Raw genomic sequence first — 17831 nt, forward strand, 5'->3', positions numbered from 1 at the left:
TTCTGAGCACATTAAGAACCTGTTAATTCTTGTAATAATGAGATCTCTCTGGTCGTTAGTACTATATACTTTGATCTCTTGAAGAGGAAGGTTAGCAAGCTTATGATTCATGATGAACACAGATAAAAGAAGAAAATTGTCTCATACTTCTTGTAATTGAAAACAAGGTTGAATTCCTTACTTATAGAGATGATCAGTATAGATAAAATGAGAATTGTGCTAAGATGCTATACTTCAAAGCTAGCCGGTGCACTTTTTTCTTTAATAAGATGATTTCACTTCATTTCATTTATGTATAACAAGAAGAGATACATGTGGATGATACTTAGATAAATATTTAATAGTATCGTCTTTGGACAGGAGCTACTGATTCAAAGATCTTATACGTAGCTCTTGATCGAAGAACTATAGCCTGTGATATCATCGTAATATTTAAACCAAAGCATAACACCTCCGTACTTCTTGGAATCTTTAACCATTGGAAGAATCGTAGAAGTAAGATCATTTGAAGGAATAAAGCCGCTCCCTGCGGCTTGAGGAGCGGCAGGTAGACCTAAAAAAGTCTTAGTCGCTGGGATTAGTTTAGTCCATTGCTTCCATGCATCTTCAAGATTACCAACATTACCGGAAGCATAATTGCAAGGTGGGTTGTTAAAGAACTGAACCCAAACATTATCAAACACGCCAGTATTTAGTGCATCTCCAATCCATGCGTCAGGAAAAAGGCATTGTGGTGCATCAGTCAAGTATACTTTCTTACCTTTCTTACTGACTGCTTCCTCCTTCAATATCAAAATCTATCCCGTCTAATATGGCACTTCCCAACGGGCGAGAACTTGATTTCCCTCCCAAAACGTTATTCCATAGATATGTCGCGACTTGTCTAGCATCCTCTGATGAAGCAAGACCATAGCTTCCTGAACCCCCTCCGATGGAAAGTATGACTCTAATACCTTTTGCTTGACATGAATGTATGTCATCACTTAGAGTAACACAACCATTTGAGTATGGATCACAATGACCAGCTAGGTTTAACATTAGATTTTGTCCATTGCCAAATATGGGTAAAAAGGCTAAGATCACAAAGGCATAGTTGTCTGTTGAGCATGTCTCAGACAGTGTTCCTTCGTTTCCATTTTGACCCCAGTAATGCCTTCTGCATTAGAGCCTACCACAAACATAAACATGACTACCAATGCTAATATTGATAATTTAGATGCCATTATAAGAAGCAAAATTGGTATAATCGAGATTGTAATTTTGATGACTTAAGTTATAGTGTAATCTGTGATTGTTCATGCTCCGCAAATGGAGCTTTTTATAGGAGAAAAATGAGCCTGAGAATGATTCGTAATTCAGATTTTAAATTTTGTCTTCATACATGAACTAATTAAGGAACGCCCAATTGGGGATACTTTTTTTAATTGGGGATATAAATTACTAACCCCATCCAATGATGTCCACTAAGGGGTGGTTTTTTGGGGCGGAAATACTAAAATACCCTTCCATCTAAATTAAAATTTAAAACTAAAAATCAAACCCTAACAAGTTATTAAACATATTGAATTGTTGTTGAGCAAGAAGAATACCATGCGGTACTAGTGCCGACATGGTTTTTAGGATGAATACCATGTCGATACTTGCTATTTCGTACAAATTTTCTGTATGTTTTTATCCTCAAACCGGCACGGTACACTTGGGAATCGACCATGCCGGCACTATTATCGGCATGCTCGATAATGAACTTTCTGTGCCGGCAGTGTACTTACAATTTCAAAGTTAGGGTATATTGTGTATCGGCATGGCGAAAGTATGAATACCATGTCGATTTGGTCACTGCCGGCATGGTATTCATACTTTTACCATGTCGGCGCTGAGTTATTCAGGCGCAACAATGGCGAATTCAATGGAAAAAAAATCAAATTTCAATACATTAATACCTATATATGAGTAATTGGAGGACTTATATGTTCAGCTTGTTTACTTTCTTGGTTTGGTTCTTCACCTAAACTTTCTTGATTATAAATATCTTGATTTGATGTTGTTGCATCAACCAATTCAATGATAATGATTTATTCTGATGATTATCAAACTAATCTAGTAACTTAACTAACTATATTTAAGCACTAAACATGATTAGCAAGGGGTAGAATAGGAATTATATAAATTATCCGGATAGGGGGTTACCTTGATTTACTATTTAAATTTTGTTTTTGTCTTTTTCCTATATCCCCAATTAATAAAAGTATCCCCAACCGTGCGTTCTAATTAGCATATAGTAAGGGGTTCTAGTATTTTCCACTTCTAATTAAGCGTAATTCTAAGGACACCCAGTATTTTTTTAATCGGATTGTGTAGATTTGGTTAAACGCAGACGGAATGCATTATCAAGGAAATTTAATTTCACAAACATTGAATCCAAATTTACACGCATTCCTAGTTTGGCTTATGCATAAGGGAAAATTAGGCTAAGGTTCAACCCATAAATAATCCATAATATGAGGCCCTTAATTAAAAGAAGTTTAAATCTAGGCCCCAAATTATTAAAAGACTTTGATACCATTATGCATATTGTCAAGCCCATAATTAAATAAAATTTAAATTTAGGCCCAAAATATCAAAATATTATGTGATGATGTTCCAACCACCTCCGACCACCATAGCCACAGCCAACCACCTCCGACCGCCACCGCCACCAACCACCTCCGACCACCACTGCCAGCCACCTCCAACCACCACCGTCAAACCACCTCCGACCACCACCGCCAGTCACCTCCGGCCACCACCACCGCCAGTTAAACCATCACCGCCAGCCACCTTTGATGCCCACCACCACCGCCAACCACCAACTGCCACCACTGACGACCACCACCAACATATGGATGTGTACACGGAACTTACACATGCATATGACATGTGTATCCAGAAGTTACACATTCATATGAAATGTGTAATGCAAATTTACACTTGTACATAGATGTGTACTCTGCAGTTACACATGTGTAAGAAGAAGTTACACATGCGTATGGCATGTTTATCTACATGTTACACATCCATATGCATGTGTAACTTTTTATTACACATGCTATATGTAAGGTTATCTACAAGTTATTCATCATAAAATACATATATTACTTTAATTTTCATTTACAATAATTTGTTCACTCATCAATTACTACAATCATAGTAATTAGTTGTTTGAACACAATAAACGAATTAAAACACGAGATATGGAAAGCGAAATCCAAGAAATAATTCACTAGTACACATAAAAATGCATGTGTAGTTTGGAGTTACACATGCATATGAAATGTGTAATCAACAGTTACACATGTCATATCAGGTGTGGTGGCTGTGGTAGGCACTCCAGCAGCTGCAACCATTCTTCAGTATAGCACCAGCCATCACTCTCTAAGCACCATCATCTGCACTTCCCCGTCCTAAACATGCATTTAAACCAGCAACTCCAACTGCATCTGCACTTCACCAGGACCACTATGAGCACTTGTAACTGCACATCATGTCCAACAACACTGTGCACACCTTCAACAACATTTATCCTACCAGCTACAACTACCACCATGGATCATATCATCATTCTCTACCAACATCACTTCCTATCAAATCCACTGCAACAGCAACACACATTGGAAACTCTGCACATGTTTATCCTAACATGCATCTAGCCTGCAATATTGAGTTCTCAGACTCAGGTCATAACTGGCCACATATCAATTCCATCGGAACCCATGTCCTGCAACTGCAACCAACACCAACTGAGTACAAATCTCAGCACCAGCCAACTTCATTTCCTCTATTCCATTACCACTGTCTTAACTACAGCTACACCAGTACCTGTAATCATTCAACTGAACGCACTCCATCATACAAAAAACCAAGCAGAATGAAAGCAATACGTAAAAATAAAACACCGAGACACAACATCATCAATGGATAACATCTCCCTTTCAGTTTTGGATCTGAAACAGTGGCAATACAATGATATAAAGATGTAATAATACTGTTGAGGGTCTGACACACTATATTGGAATCTTATCCAAACAAATTTGAAGCTTTTTTTCTAACAAACATCATAAATCCATGAAACTTTTCAGTATCTACGAACAATATAAGAAACATGGAAGGAAAATAATGAAACCCAAAAAACATAGCTCAGCAAGATTGATGATTTTAAACCCCAATTACACCTTTAACTAAACCAAGCCACAAAATCAATAGTCATGTGTAATCATTAGTTACACATATAATTAACATGTGTAAGCTAAAGTTACACATCCATATGGCTTGTGTAACCTGCGGTTACACAACCACATGCCTTGTGTACTCATAGAATATTCTTCATTAGCGCTATAAAAAAGGACATCACACATAGCTACCTGCGATTATTAAACAGCAAAATTTACTCAATAACACTTAATCAACTGAAAATGCAATATAATAATTTGAAAGGTATATAACTAGTAGCTGATAGTGTAACTACTTTTACAGTCTACCAACCAATAAAGAAAGTTCTTAGGCATACCAACAACTCATTCATCATAGAAAAATGATACTCAACAACAAAAGGTGCTACCATGGTACTTGCACTATATAGATTATTGCAGCAACAATTGGTGGTCCTATTACTACAGAAAGGAGAATGCTCTTTAACTGATCCTTCAAGAAAAGAGCCAATGTTTGCTGCAATTGACCGAAGAACAAAACCATAGACAGACTCCTTAGAAAGGACATAATCACAAAAACTTAAAGACATGGATACGCACTGTAGCAGCAACCAACAACAATAACCATAAGCAAACATACATAATTCGTTGAAACCATGGCGAGCCTCAATGAGTTGGATACCTAGGTCCAAATAAAAACATCCTCTTTGAAATTAACATAACCATCACCATCAGTTGCTTCAACAGCTACGCAGACACAAGCACTCAAGGCCATATTCAATATGCAGTCACCAAAAGCTTTAAATGTAAAACAAATCCAATATGTTGCAACTAGTTACATCCTATGTTACTGTAACATCATTTATAAACAAAATAGACAGACAATAATAGTATAAATAAGAGTTACACATGTATATGACTAGCATAACTGGGAGTTACAGATGCATCTGAATAGTGTAACTGAGAGTTACACATGCATTTTGGATCTACACATGCATTTTGGATGTGTAGACGCAAGCTACACATGTAATTTGGATGTGTATACGAAAGTTACACATGTGCGAATAATCATCAAAATGAGAAAATTGAAGCACAATGAACAACTCTCTATCTTCAGTACCACTACCAGCATCACCACCTGCTCTAACTTTCACCATCACATGCTATGAACTGAATATTGAAGCACAAGCCATAATTTAGTAACCTAATTCATTTTACATGTACAATCACTTCCGATCCAACTTTTCCTTCTATATCTCTTTATTCTTCAGCTTTAGTTTCTATGGATTTGACAGCACCGTTGCCAGTAATTGACGCTCTGTAGAAGATATTGACATAAAATTTTGATTAAATATATAATCTAAATCTTAAAATCGTACTACATATTGTTGTTTAAATTTGAACAACCAGAGCAAATATAGATTGAACTAAAAATCATTTTTTAAGAACATGTAACATTAGAGGAGCAAAAATCAGCTCAAAAATCAAAGTATATAGAATTCGTATCTAATAGATGGGTAAATGAGATAATGATTCACTGGTTTCAAATCTGAAAACCGATTTTCGATCGAGATAAAAAATTAAAAAATCTATCGAATTTTGTTCAAGAACCCTAGAATTTTTTCTTGAACGTTTTTTTCGAAATTTTACACTCAACAGTAAGATTAAGGTGAGATTATAACAGATCTAACTCTAATTATGATTTCAATAAGAGATTTATGCTGAAATCAAGCTTTTAAAAAGTTTTCAAAATCACAAAATGATTTTGTAGAAATATAAATCTGAAAAATCAATGTATTAAATCTACTTATTGAATTGAAACGTTAAAGATAAAATGAAGCTTATCTGGTTAATTCATATGCGAATCTTCAAATTCATTTGCTGCCGTTGATGATTTTATAGGCGAATCTTCAGATCTATTTGTTGATGAAGAAAATCACTTCTTTTCCATTGATTTTCACCGAATCTCCATAGAAAAAGTGCCGTTGATGTTGAATTTAAGTTTGGATAATCAAGATCTTTGGTTGTAAACCTTAGATTTAGGTTTTGAAATGGATTTTCATTGCAAATCTCGATTACAAAATGTGTATGCTCCACCCAGATTTAGGTTTCTCCGCCCTGTTTCTTTAGCAGATGAGAGAGAGAGAGTGAAAAGAAAATGAAAATGAAACTGAAATCTATAACTACTTTTATTAGGTATAAATATTAAAGGGCAGCTATTAAAATTCCTAATAATTAATTATGGGCTAGATCTGAAGAAAATTTGATTTTTTGGACCTAATAATATCATTTTCTTAAAGTATAGAGTTGACAGTGGATGATCCATTTAGTGGGGCTTCTATATATTGAAACCTATGCATAATGGCTTATATAATGATCCACCGTATTCCATTCGACAATGAAAATGAAAACAACTTTCTAAATTTTTGTTTTTTTGTTGGAAATTTGTGAGGCCAATCATTTTAGACGTTAGATTGAGGGGGCCTTCCGAAACAAAGTTTATTCTAGCCCAATGATATCGAGTTGATATGTCCGAAAGAGGATATGTCTATCTTGATGTTAACAATTTACGTTGTGTACTAGAAAGGGCATTTACTGCAATAACGGAACCGATTTTACATGGCTAGATGCCTTTCTAGCTGGTATGCTCACATCTTAATTTAATGTTTAGAAAAATAAAAGCACAACTTCAATGATTCACTTCACTCCCTTTTGTTTGAAGTGAGTGAAAAATGGATCTCATCCATATTTCATTCTCAATTTCGTTTCATTGTATGTCAAAGAAATGAACCAAAAATGAAAACGAGAAATAAATGAACAATAATATGTTAATTCAACTGAACTAACTTTCACTTCTATATAGATTGAGATTGCTATCTATGTGTGTGGCTAGTAATTAAAACAAATGTTTAGGCAAAAAGAAAAATATTCCGGTGAAAACAAAGCTCCTTTTACGATATTCATTTAATTTTGTTGAATCATGAGTAAATGTGAGGTATCGGGGGAAATTGATAGTCCAGTAACTTCAGTATTGTGTTTGAAAGGTTGTTTCATAAATTATTTGAACAATTTTGAAATAGATTTTTTACTAAAATAAGAGATGAGTATTCGGAAAAAAAAAAAGTATTCCTAGTTGAACTTTGGAGGACAAGGAATTCATTTCTATAATCTCAAGGGATTGATTTTGTTGGTTGATTTGGTTTTATTTTGTTGGTTGATTTAATTTGAATTCTTAATCCTTATAACTATGTCTTGGATTTCTTTAGAAGTGTTAAAGAGGATTGTGAAAGATACCCACATAGGTATCGGGGGAAATTGATAGTCCATCACCTTGAATGTTTTTCTTTTTCCTTGTTTTTTTTTTCTTTTTCCTTTGTTTTGTTTGGGAAAGATACCCACATAAGTTTCTTGTAACAAGCCATAAACTTTGACAAGTCTGGACTTGCTTTCGGTCCTAAATCTTGTAACCAGGATAAAAATACCATTACTAATATTCTTAACATTAGAAAAATGGGTTTACATGAGAAGTATTTAGGAGTTCAATTGCTACTTCAAAGAAACAAAACTGAAGGTTTCTCAGGTATGTTTGATAAATTTGGGTGCAATTTAGGTAATTGGAGAGCTAAGCATTTAAACCAGCCCACTAGGATTGTTCTCACTCAAACAGTTTTAGGATCCATTGCTACTCATCATATGAGTGTGCTTCCAATGCCTAAAAAGTTAACTGATAGAATGGATGGTATTCAAAGAAGGTTCTGGTGGGGTAAGAGTAATAACAATAAAGGTTTTTATTTCAAAAACTGGTCTACTGTTGCTAATTCTAAAATGAAAGGTGGTCTGAATATCAGACAATCTGCTCTTTTTAATCAAGCTCTCCTAGCTAAACTATCCTGGAGGATGTTACATGATCCTAATGCTTTGTGGGTTCAGATTTTAATGCATAAATACTTTCCTAACTGCTCTCCTTTTTCAGATGAAATTAGTACTAATCGAAGCAGGATATGGAGAGGCATTTGCCAAGGACTGCAAATTGTAAAAACACACTGTTGTTGGGAAATTGCTAATGGCAGGGACATTAACATATGGAAAGATAGGTGGTTGTCTGAATCTAAGGAATTAGATCCCTCTACCAACTAGTCTTCTGGAGTTGAGTATGTTTCTCAACTTATTGAACAAGATACTAAAAGCTGGGATTTGAACATGGTAAATGTTCTGTTCCCTGAAGGAATTGTTGAGCAGATTTGTAGAATTAGAATCTCAATGATAGGAAAGGATAAAATTAGGTGGACAGGTACTAGAAATGGGAAGTTCATAGTCAAGTCTGCTTACAATATCTTATTAGATGAGTATTCTTCAGGTGTTATCAGTAGCAATAACAACTTTCCATGGAAGAGACTGTGGAAAATGAGTTTACCTCCTAAGATTCTCCATCTCCTATGGAGAATTCTTCAAGACTGTGTTCTTACTAGAGAAAAATGGTTAAACATGTTCAAACCATTGATGACATTTGTCCTTTGTGTGGTAATTGTAAGGAAGATGTTCAACATCTTTTTTTGCATTGTTCTGTCACTCAGCGTATTTGGTTTGCTATGGATACCACTGTGCTTGCCTCTGTTGGTAATCTGGATTTGGTCTCTTGGTTAACTAACATGTTTACAACTCAAAATTTTAATGATGTGCAACTGCAGGTAAAGATCAGGTTTGTTGGTTGCGTTCTGTGGCACATCCGGAAACTCAGATGTGCTATTATTTTTGATAATGTTCAGTTCAAGCCAGATAGTTTTATCCATGATTTAAAAAAATTTATTTCAGAGATTGAAGCAAAAATCATAACCCTACAGAGTATCATTAGATGGAGAAAAATTTTGATGGTGGCAAAATCGCAAGGGGGCATGGGGGACGAATCACAAGCCGACACCTTTCCTTCTCTATTTGGAAGGTTTCCAGCCAACTTACGCTATGATTTTAGATTCCTAATTTGCCTTTCCTTTAAAAACTTAGCAATCTTATTAACTACCGATATTTTTTCTCCTTAACTAACGTAACAACTTAAAGACCGATGGAATGTACTAAAGGAGAAGAAATTAATTATCTTAACTGCAAGATATATATATATATATCGGAAGCAAACATATGAGTATATATATTGGAAGCAAACATATGAGATCTGTAAATATATGCTCCACATACATAAGCCCTAGAAGTTAGCTTAAAAAAAACGTGGGATGGATGGGTTTGTTTCCAGTCTCCAATTTCTCCAGGGAGAAGAGGGCAGTCCTCTTAATTTGGAGATACATTGACCATATCAGGGCTCAACACAGATCAATTCGTAAGATGGAGTTCAACTTTAAAACCTAAAGGTGCACACGAAACTGCTCACCCCTTGCGCTCTATCTAACAACGTCCAAGCTAAATGGACTTCAAATCAAATTTCTGGAAACATCTTTCCAGTACTGGCACAGTGACCTCTTAATGGTCCGTTTCTTTTTTTCTGTATACCAATCCACAACAATTGAAATTTACGCAACCATGAACTAAATGCAAACTACATATATATTATCAACCATGAACCAGAAAAGAAACAAAAAAATAGAAAGCAATGGTATAATTACGTGTGAGAAAGTGAGAAAGTGTGTTTTTTCTTTCCATATATGATCAGTTTGCATTGACCTAATTAAGGCTAGCTATTATTTTTAGATATTTAACAAGATTTGTTCTGATATTAATGAAGGGGTAATTCGGGAGTGTAAAATCATAATAACAATTAGTTGGAAACTGTCTAAATAAAGAAGGAAACGTGTCGGCTTGTGATTCGTCCCCCATGCTCCCATCGAATTTTGCTCCCATCAAAAATTTTCTCCATTAGAAGTAGTTCTATAACTCTGAAGTGGTTGGCCCCTGTAGATTTTGCAATCAAAATAAATTTTGATGTCTCTTTTATTAACAAAAGGCTACCAATAGAAGTGGGACTAATAGCTCGCAACTTTGCAGGAACTTTCACTGCAGCAAAAAGGAGTTCATCAACAGCTGTAGATGAGGAGCAAGGGGAGGCTATTGTAGCGCTGGAAGCATTGAAATGGGCTAAAGAAAGGAATTTTACGATGCTGCATTTGGAAGGAGACAACATCAACGTAGTGGATGCAATTAATGGAATCACTGGAAGAATAAATTGGACGACAAATAATGTCATCCAAGAATGTTTGTTTTACTTAATTCATTTAGCAGATGGAAATGCTCTCGTGTTAAAAGAGAAGCGAATAGAGTGGCTGATGATTTAGCAAAATATGCAAGATCTAATGCAAACTCGGTTTGGTATGACCATCCTCCAGACTTTATCATTCCAAATCTGGAGATAGACAATGTACAAGTTTGATTTTTCAATAGGGGAAAATTATTTCTAGCCCAAATATATTTTTTTCAATATTACAAACCCATCATTAAGATGGTATATATGAAGAACCCATAATTAGTTATAAATACTATACAGTTACTAAAATATCCTTTTACCCTAAAAAAAAACTGATTAAAATTAGAATTATTAAAAAAAAATGTGAGAAAACGTAATAGTATATCAAATAAAATTATCCCTAAAATTACTCAACGTAAACCTCTCCCTACGAACGTGATAAACTCCCCTAAAAAATCTCTCATAAAATAACGAATCCTAGAAAACCTTAAATAAGATATTCCCCTAAAATTACTCCACAAAAACTCTACTAGAATATTTCTCTTTAAACTACCTTAATTAATTTCTTAAAAAATTCAAATTATTATACGAAAATTCAACTTTAATAGGAAATTTCAAATTTTCACGGCTTGGTGAAAATTCTGATTTTCAGCTTGTGAAAATTCTAGTTTCCATAAATTAGTAATGGTGATAATTACGACAATTCCAAAATTTACTTGTGATTACGTAAGATTAGTGAAAGTTCTATTTGCATGGATGAAAATCAAATTTTCACTTACCTTAAACTAATTCCTAAGGAAAAAGTCAAATTATCTTAGGAAGTCTTACAGGAAAATTCAAGTTTTCACCTTGGTGAAAATTCTAGTTTCCATAACAGGTGAAAATCGCAATTATCTATAATTGTGATTGTTTGATGTGATTACGGAAATTCCAATTTTCACTTATATGGAAAAATCAAAATTTCACATGTAATTATGGAAATTCCAATTTTCACTTGTAATTATGGATGAAAAATCAAATTTTCACTTATATGGAAAATCGAATTTTTACTCATATAGGCAGCTATAGTAACTTAGTACCCTATGTACGATTAGCATCCTCCCTTGATGGTGAGTTTATGGATTAGTCACATTCTCCCTTGATGGTGAGATTTTACTTCTAAATTGCAAAAGGTGTTCCGGACAGACTATTGCCTTTTAACCAAAGAAATGAAACTAAACCAATAACAAATGATTAGAGCTTTTGATATAATATATCTTAAGAAGGAGAAGCCATAAAAATCTCATACGGAATTCTTCTCCTCTACACCCTTCTTCTTTACACGCCATTATTTCGAAAGAGATAATTCTTGTTTCATTGATCTATCATGTATACACTTGGATCAAATCTAATACTGCTGATCTTACATCGAACAGTTATTTTTAATCTGTATTTTTTTCCTGGCATGTAGTAGAACCCTAACAAAAATTACACTCTTGTATGTACCACTTATCAGCAATCAAAATCAAAAACTATGATAGGAAGCTTAAATATGAAAAAGTCACGGAGAAAAATATTCATATGCAGCAAACTTAAAAGAGGAAATATGGATTTCGCAAGAGATTAATCATCAAATGTATTTGGAGCTCTAAATCTCGTTGATGTGCACAACTCATATATATTTACCAAAAATAATTTTTCATTAATATTGACCCTAAATTTCGGATCTAATAAAACTAATTAAAGCTCATATTATGTTGATCCTAAATCTCGGATTCAAATCTAAAAAAACGGAATCTTCCGTTACACAATTAAGTCAATTAGCGAAAGTGAGTTAATTAACTGTCCACAAAAAACGCCAACTTTGAAATATTTTTGTTAATAATAACTAACGAGGGTTAATTAAGTCCATCTAAAAAAATGGAATTATAGATCTAATCTAAAATCACTAATCTTAACTGTAGATTGTGAAATTTAGACTATACATATATACCATCTTAATGATTGGTTTCTGGAAGAGAGAGAAACTAGATTTGGGTTGCTCAGACATTTCCACTTGAAAGTATGATTTTAATACCTTTTGCTTGACACGACTTTATGTCATCACTTAGGGTAACACATCCGTTTGAGTATGGATCACAATGACCGGCTAGGTTTAACATTGGATTTTGTCCATTGCTAAATATGGGTAAAAAAGCTAATATCACAAAGGCGTAGTTACCGGTTGAACATGTCTCAGATAATGTGCCTTCATTTCCATTTTGACCCCAGTAAATTGCAATACCTCCTGCATTCAACCGTACCACGAACATAAACATGACTATCAATGCACATACTGATAATTTAGATGCCACTAAAAAAACAAATTTGATATGATCGAAGTTTTACTGTAGATGAGTTAAGCGATGCTGTAATTTGTGATGGTTTTCATGCTTGGCAAATAAAGCTTTTATAAGAGAAAGATGACTTCCGGTTGATTTGTAAATTGATAACAGAAACAATTTGGAGAAAGTAAGCATATTTCTAAAGTCACCTAATATTTTATCATTCTGTGTAGATTTGATTAAACGGACACGGCATTCACTATCAAGAATTTTAAATTCACAATCCTTAGAATTTAAATTCACAGGCATTTGTAGTTTGGCTTATGCCGTGTAGCTTATATATAATGATCCAATGTAGTTAGATTCAAAAATACAAATGAAAATAATTTTATGAAGTTTATGTTTTGTTTTTGTTGGGAAATAGGGACGACAAGTCCTTTAGATATCAAACTGATGGGACCTTCAGTCGGGAACTTTGTATGATTGATACCAACTTTGTACAAATAGCTAAATGTCTTTTAGCTAGTAGTATTTTCACACCGTAATCAATTGAATGAAGAGAAAAACAGAAGTAAATATTTAATGATTCAGTCCCCTTTGAGATTTCATTTAGTATAAACCCAGTCTCATAAATATTGGTCGTTCTCAATTTCATAGTTCTTGAATGTCAAAGAAATGAAACAAAAACGTGAACGACATTGAGAAATAAATGGAAGGTATGTGAACAACTTTCACTTCTAGATATATTGAGATTGTGGCTAGTGATTAGAACAAACAGGAAATGATATATCATTTTGAAAAAAAGCTCTGCTTACAGTATTATTAATCGAACTCTTAACTAAAGAAGTGAGGTGTTTGTGGAAAATGATAATCCAAAATTTTTATAAATTTTTTGTTATTCTTTTTGAATATGTTGAGATGACTTCTATGTCCCGTTTATTTTTTTTCTAAATTATTTAAAATTTAAAATTAAATATCTAAACAGCAAAAAGAGGCAAGTGTTTTAAGAAAGTATAAGAAAACTTTATAATTGCAATTGTGTAATCAGGGGCGCAAAATTATTTAAAATTGCAATGATTCAATGTAGTCCGTTCCCAAAATACAAATGAAAATAGTTTTCCGAAGTTTATGTTTGTATTTGTTTGAAACATGACTGAGAGATTTGAAGGCTGGCCTTGTGGTGTGGGTCGGCCGCAGATTCATCGTACCAATTTTGTACAAATAGTAGCTAAATGCCTTTTTAGCCAGTATTTTCACACCGTAATTGAATGAAGAGAAACACAGAAAGTAAACATTTGATGATTCAGTCAGTCCCCTTGGGATTTCATTTAGTAATTATGGTGAGTGTCAAAAAAACAGGATTTCATAAATATTTTGTTCACAATTTCATAATTCGTGAACAGTTTTTTGGTTCAATAGCCCTTGGATTTGAAATCCTGGGTGTAAAAGACAAGTAAAATATGAGCACCATTGTAATATCCTGAATCTAAAATATACTGGTTAAATATCCTGAATTGGATATTTAACCCAAACTTATATATATTAATAACTATAATTGACTAAAGTATCTTCTCCTTTTTTTTTTTTCTGAAGCATACAATTTATTATAATAAATTTAGTTTACAACTTGTCGTGGATATGTGGTACCCACAAAGTCTTGAAATAAAATGTGACTGATAAAGGATGGGATTGCCTGGTCCCAAATTTTTGTTGAAAAATTTCCTGCCTGGCTTCCATCCGCTGCATGGTTTGCCAATCTGTCCGCTGCTTGATTTCCTTCCCTGTAGTTGTGTTGTATAGCGACCTGCGGGATTTTCCTAAGTCTTATTTTTATTTCTTCGATCATTCCTGCTATGTGCGAAGGTGGCGACGTAGTTGATGTGATGAACCTCAGGAGGTTTTCCGAGTCTGTTTCAAATAGGATTCTAGTCCATTGTCTCTCCGATGCTGTTCTTGAATCCAATAATAAGGCTTATGTTTCTGCAGTTAGTGATGTCGTAATTCCTAGTGGTTGAGCCATAACTATTAATGTTCGTGCATCAGAGTCTCTACAGATGAATCCAGCTCCTGCAAATCTCGGATGTCCTCTGGCTTCTCCATCTGTGTTAATCTTAATCCAGTTGATATTCGGAGTGGACCAACCTACCAATATTGTTCATGTTCTTTTGTTTGTTATCGTGTTGTTGAATGTTGGTGTATCTCCTGGTATGATTGGTGGTGAAGCGTGTAGTGCCCAAAAAAATTCTTGTTGTAGTTTTTGTGCCCAGGCTACGATTTCTTCTAAAGTTGTTTGTTTTTGTTGGTAAATTAGATCATTTCTGGATAGCCATAGGGTCCAAGATAGGAAACAGACTGAGGAGATTATAAATGTTGATGTTGGATGCTGGAGGATTTGGGATATGGTTGTTTGAGGATTTAAAGTGAAGTTTGGGTTGGGTTCGGTGTTCGGTGCATTTTGAAGTTAGTTGAATAAGATGTTCCAGAAAGATGCCGATGTTGGACAATGAATTAAAAGGTGATCTGCTACTTCTGTATTAATATTGCATCTAGGGTATATGTATGAGTTGGTCAAATGGATTCGAATTAAGAACCTCTCTTTAATGTTCGTTTTTTTTTTCTTTTCTCTATCACTATTCTCTCTGCTTATTCGCATCCGCTTCAATGGCCACAACTAAAACAAATGAATACGATGGTGATACAAAGAAACGGAAAAGAAACGTTTCTCAACTAATCAAAGAAAATTCCTCATTGGAGCCAAGTTGAGGTAAATATTTGATTGATTGATTTTTTAGGGCACACAATTTAATTTTATCTCTTTTTTGTTCCTTTTTTTTTTATTTGATTTATAATTTTGGGGGTTATTTGTAGGTCAGAAGTGAAGAGGAGGGATTCAGTGGTTCATGAAATTTGTGGGAAAGTAATTGCATGTGGTAATCTATTACTCCGACACTTGATGGATAGAATTGGGAGATGAGGATAAGGTGATGAATACTTTTAATTAATTGCGTGAAATTACTATTAGTACTTCTTAAGATAATAACGAGATTATTCATTGGAATTGGTTAGTAATTAATCTGATTCCTTGGATTGAGCTAACAAGGCGAGGAATTTGTGCCGTTTGAAGTTTTCATTATGGACATCCAAAAGAAGAGGGGGTGGTGATTACCTTAGCAGCACCGATTGCACTGCCCACCACCAGCTACTATTGTTTGATAGAAATGAGAAACAGACAAGTGGTAGAGAGTTAGCTGTTCATAAGAGGATAAGAAAGAGCTGATTCAAACGTGAATGTATGATGTAGGATCAGAATCTCACAATGACAATGTTTCAGGGAAATTATCAGTGACACTGTACAACAACGTCGCAGAACAATTTCAGAAATGATAAAATAAATGACGTCAGCTAAGATCACGAGAAAGATATGATAATCCTGCGAAAATTAGAGAGTTTGCGAAATTAACATTTGTAAGGTTGCGAGAATGTCGCAAACCATACCCGAAAATAAGGGACAGATTAGCTGTCATCCACTATGTATTTCCTTATAAATAGTCGTTCGAATTGTAAAGAGGGAGAGATCTTTTTTGAGTAAGTAACAGGTAAATAGGAGAGAGAAAGTCTGGAACAAAGATCATTCTTGATTTCTTTATCTTTCCTTGTAAGAATATTCAAAGATTGTTCAATAAAATAAAGAGTTTAAACCTAAAATGAGTTGATTAATAATGAAATCATACGAGAGTGTAGTGTAGGATTTCCTGCAACTACATAATGACGCTAGAAACAGGGAGGAGTTGAAGATTATTCTAGAAAAAGCTAAAGATTGATATTGAGATTTGTGAAAATTTAAAGTGATTGATTAGGAATTTTTCATAATTTCTTGCAATACTGTTAACATTAAAGAAATGGCTAGAAGAAGAAATACATCCGAACAACCGACTACTATTAGAAGAAGCAAAAGAATTGCTGGAAGAGAAAGAAGTGAAATGGGAGAATCTACTAGAATGAGAAATAATAGAGAAAATCAAACTCAACCGCCAATTCAAAAAACACTAGTCCAAGAGAGGAATACAGATTATGACAGGGTGAGCATACACACTTGGCGATCAAATTCAGCAGAAGAAATAGAAGAAGAGCAACAAAACAGAAATTATAGACAGGAAGAGAGAAATCAAGAAGCAGATGAAGGAATAATTCATGGAGGTGAGGAAATTGGAGCGTTAGAAACATTGAGGCGAAGAATACATGAAGAAAGAAGAGCTGAGGCAGAAGAACGAACTTTCCTTTTCTTTGGAGGAGGACCAGTTGATTTTTCCCTGCGAAGAGCAGCTTTACCTTTATCACCAATCTTCGCAACATCAACAGATTCTTCTACTTCAGCAATAATATTCACACACAGATAGAAATAAGAAATGGAAGCATGGAAGTAACAGTACTATTTAAAATTATAAAAGAAAATTTCTTACCTCATCTGTGTATGAGCGAAGAGCTAACAAAGTACTAGATTTCCCTGTCATGTTATAATTATCTTTCAATTTTTGGATTTGCGGATTGTCGCAAGAGTTAGCGAACAGAATAGTAAAAATCAATAAAGAAATATAAAATGATTTAAAGAGGAGAAACATACCTCTTTCTCCTTCTCGGGCCAAGAGAAAACCCAAGGTTGATAAGCAGCGAGATTCGCAGGAAGAATATTTGACCCAGCAATGTAGGGTCCTTTTAGCATTAATGGAAAAACACACCATTTATCATCTTTGGATTGGCGAGGAGTTGTGTTTTTACCAGAATTCCAATCAATATCTTGCATAAGAACTTTGGCTTCATCAATGTTATCTTTCCTTTTTAAGCGAATACCCCAGCGAGTATTCTCTTTCTTCATGGAGATAAGTTCATAGTTCTCAAAGAAATTCGCTACTGTATACTTCTCAGCAACTATCTCTAGGTTTGCGAATTTAGGATCCCTAAGTTCTTTGGAGTACAGAGATCCTCTACCAGCACCACGATTAGCGAACTCTAGCATCAGATGGATGCAGTCCCCACTCAGTTGGAAGATGGCTCGCGAAAATCCCGAATGAGCGAGAATTTCATAAAATAAAGGAAGGTCTGGGTTATAAAGAGGAATAGGGAGACCTGCGAGAATCTGACCTAGCGAAATTATGATTG

At 34.5% G+C, this 17831-nt stretch overlaps 1 pseudogene; it reads right to left on the reverse strand.

The window, feature by feature from the left end:
- Positions 1 to 380: 380 nt before the first annotated feature.
- LOC113352117 lies at positions 381 to 12668 on the reverse strand (annotated as a pseudogene).
- Positions 12669 to 17831: the final 5163 nt, after the last annotated feature.

Source organism: Papaver somniferum, chromosome 2 (assembly GCF_003573695.1).
Source record: "Papaver somniferum cultivar HN1 chromosome 2, ASM357369v1, whole genome shotgun sequence".
NCBI classification, from domain to species: domain Eukaryota; kingdom Viridiplantae; phylum Streptophyta; class Magnoliopsida; order Ranunculales; family Papaveraceae; genus Papaver; species Papaver somniferum.